Here is a 4,271-nt window from a genome sequence, read left to right on the forward strand (position 1 = left end):
TGCTTTTGGTTTCCTTCCTCCCTGGATGCAGGGCCAAGGAGTTATCCAAAGGAAAAATTCCTCAATGAAGTCTAACTTTAAGGATAATGTGATAACTACACTTGGTAAAGGTTAACTAAAGTATATTTAATATTTTTGGCAGATTTATATGTTTTTGCATTAGGTTTTGTTTATATTCCTCCAATGTATATTACTTGCTGGAAAATACTGTATCCATTGGGAAATAAGTATTGAGGTTTGTCCTCTTGGCAGTTAGAATGTAGTTATTAGTCAGTTGGTGAAATGTTTAATTTTTGATTTATTAATTCCAAATTGAAATGCAAATATTTTTCATTTGAGGATGGTTCTTCCATCACTATTGTGAATTATTCAAGTAATTAATTATTCATGGGAATTTCTATACTAACTACAGTTGATATTATAGTGACCTTTCTGATACTTTGAAAACTACAATTTTTTTTATTCCTTCTGCACACATTCATTTGAGTATATTCTTGTTTGTGCTACTTTCCAGATTAATTTCTGAATTTGTTATACTAATCTCAGATATTAACAATGTTCATTATTTCTTAGTTTCCTGCCAAATCTCAAAATTCTATTTCAAATTACACCCTTTACCATTGAAGGAACCTCCTCCCTTTGGTGCATTTGACATTTGGTAGTTAGCTATCTGGACTACAACTTATAGCCTCTTTTTGCAGCACGGGGACCATACCTTTGAGATCATATCTTTTGTCGGTCAAATTTGTCATTTCAAACTTTGAATTAATTGGTTGGGTTACATAAAAATATTATTTCAGTGTGTAAAAAGAAATGTATATATTGTTAACTCTACAAGTGGAGCACTCATACCCCAAAGGTAAGTCTCTTTTTCCCCTCTGAACTTTGATGGTTTCTTGAAATTCAGTAGGTGTACATGCTGCAATGGTTGTCTTCTTTATCCTTATTAATTGTCTTATCTTTATAGTACTTATAGGCATATTTTCTAAGCATGGCTGACAAGGAGTTGGCAATTTCCCTCTTTTAATAATTTGATGATTTATCTAGTGAAAAAAAAGAAAAAAGAAAAAGGAAAAGAAAATGTCATGCACGAAACTAACAAGATATATTGTCAAAATTGTCATGCACAAAATATCATGATATGATATGGCCTAATTTATTGGAAGATAATGTCACTATGTAGTTAGAAGAAAATGCTTTTAAAATTAGTAAAGGTTGTCATTGTTTAAGAGACACATGGGTGATGGGTGTGTGCTTTCAGTTTTTCTAATCAGAAAAAGTATAAAGCAAAGAACGAACTATGGGTTTGTGCGCATGCTTAATATGGGTTTGTGATTGGGATTGAATGAGTGTGGAAAATCCAATTGTTTTTCCGTTGAATTCTTTCACTTTATTGCTTAAGCCCAGCCCATAGAGCTAACAACATGGTAGTTGGCCCTCAGGAGCCCAGTCAAAGATATTTTTTTTAATTTAAAATTTTAATTTTTTTTATAATAAATCTGACTCCAACCTAATCTAAATTGTATCTGAAATTCCCTCTATAAATTTTGAACACTTATTATCATATAATCTTGAAAAATGCTAAAGGTATTATAAATTTTACCACATAAGGCACTTAAATTGATGTAGCAATGAATGTAATATCTCCATCATCACTCTGCAATTTTGGACCTTTTTATAATGAGATAAAGCCTTTATATAAAGGGTGAAATCTCTTCTAAAAAAAAACATAAAGGGTGAAATCATTAATAAGCAGTTTTATTGATTTTTTTTTTTTTTTTCATTTGATATATGAATTTATGGATGCAGAGGGAAATCGGACACATGGAGTGTCCAGAGGATGGGGGAGTGGAGGCCTTGCAAGTGGTGGCTACAAGGACACCTAAGTGGTAAGTGGAGCTTCAAGTTTGAATTTCTGTCTTTGACAAAAATTTCTGGATCTGTGGGATACATATAGGATTTGGCAGATTGTCTACAAATGAATTTTTTGGGATATAATAATTGTTTTGTCATGTATATCTTTGAGTTTGGAAAGTCAATGAGGAATAATTTGCAAAATCAAGAATTTTGAACTCCTTAATTATGTTTGGGATGGAAAGAGAATTATGTTTCACCTTTCTTTTAATTTGAATAGATACATACAAACTATTAGTGGTTTTGTACATATGTACCTAATGATACACTACTAGTTTTCTCAAGAAATCATTAATAAGCAGTTTTATTGATTTTTTTTTTTTTCATTTGATATATGAATTTATGAATGCAGAGGGAAATCGGACACATGGAGTGTCCAGGGGATGGGGGAGTGGAGGCCTTGCAAGTGGTGGCTACAAGGACACCTAAGTGGTAAGTGGAGCTTCAAGTTTGAATTTCTGTCTTTGACAAAAATTTCTGGATCTGTGGGATACATATAGGATTTGGCAGATTGTCTACAAATGAATTTTTTGGGATATAATAATTGTTTTGTCATGTATATCTTTGAGTTTGGAAAGTCAATGAGGAATGATTTGCAAAATCAAGAATTTTGAACTCCTTAATTATGTTTGGGATGGAAAGAGAATTATGTTTCACCTTTCTTTTAATTTGAATAGATACATACAAACTATTAGTGGTTTTGTACATATGTACCTAATGATACACTACTAGTTTTCTCAACAAATATTTCTATCACTTTTTTTTTTCATTTAGCATCATCCTCTTTATGGATTTTTGCTTGGAGATTTTGATGGCCTTGTAGTGAGAGAGGGCCTCATTTGGACAATTTGTTCTTCATCACCTCCCATTTTCTTGGCATAAAGGCCAGCCTCAAAGAAGCGTTTTACAGCATCATCTACATACTCCTTCCCTTGCTGAACATTCATTCCCTTCCCTATTTTTTCTGGGAATCTTGTGAAGACATTTTCTCCTTTTAGGACAGCCCCTACCTGCAATAGCTCTTGCTGGAATATTCGGTCACCTTGGCCTCTTCATTTGCCTCAGTACTCCAAATCTTCACTGGAGTAGGAAGTTGAACTATTGAAATAGCAAGAGACAATATTGTGATCAATTCGAAGAGACCACAATAGGTCAAGAAATTTACAACAAATAGTATATATATTTGTCTTGTATTATTTGTACTTTATTCTTGTCTTGTAAGAGTTTCTGTGAAATACAATTTTTAATTCACATATTGTATATTAGTGGTTACATAGGCTATTTAATGAGAATGATGGAATTGTGAGATGAGGACTTAAAACCTTGACTTGCCATGTTTATGAAAAATAGAATGAACAAAACCTTTTACAAAGTAAGGGAGAACAAATTTTCATTGTTTAGGATGTGTGCAATAGAGCAAGACAATACAAATGCGTGTTGAAGTCTACAGTAGCAGAGGAGAATATTAAACAATACTATTACTGGAAATAGGGTTTTGATGAGGAATAGGATATATGCTTATGTATAGTTGTTGACATGAAATGTATGGTGAATTATTTTCTTTCTCCATTAGAAGCTACAGATATGTATCTAATTAAAAAGAAGTTGCAGATATGTGGGTCTTATTTTCTCTTTGGCTTGATTTAGTGGTTCCAAGAGAAAAGGAAAATGAACAAGACTTAAGAAATATGGGTAGGCTGAAGGAAGAAAGTTGCTCTTCTAATTTGCGTTTTTTGTAGTGAAGATAAAGTTCAGTTGATTTTATTGGTTTAAAATTTTATTGCAAATCAATACAATAAAAATGCTAACTAAAGCATTAAAAGGCTAGAAGTGGGATAAACATTTATCATAACCTCTCTTTTTTCTTTTTCTTTTTTCTAAGGAATTGGAGCTAAACACTCTTTAGTCATACTCACCACCACAGGTCATTTTATTAGACTTTTAAAAAATTTAATATTTTTCTCCAAAGTCCAAAGTGTACACGTTTATGGCTGGGAAGCATTCCACTATTTTCTATGCTATGAGTCATCATGTCAATCTGCAAGAGTTATCAGAACCCATGTGAATTGCATACTATAGTTACACATTTCTTACAATTAAGCAATTTTTGAAAATTAATTTTTATATTTTTTTTTGTTTTAATTCGAGCTTTAATACTAAGTTGGCCGATTACCTGTTTTAATTCTATTTTTTGTTGACTGAATTTGCAGACTATTATGGTGTTTCTGCTTCATATACTAAGCTGAGGTACTACACAAATCTAAATTCTGTCAAGTCAGTTCAAAGTTACTAATTATAGTTCACATTTTTTTTTTAAAGAAGTAACTAATAAATTTTAAACTGAGCTCTAAGCCTCT

Source organism: Quercus suber, unplaced genomic scaffold, assembly GCF_002906115.3.
Source record: "Quercus suber isolate HL8 unplaced genomic scaffold, Cork oak 2.0 scaffold_446, whole genome shotgun sequence".
Taxonomy (NCBI): Eukaryota; Viridiplantae; Streptophyta; class Magnoliopsida; order Fagales; family Fagaceae; genus Quercus; species Quercus suber.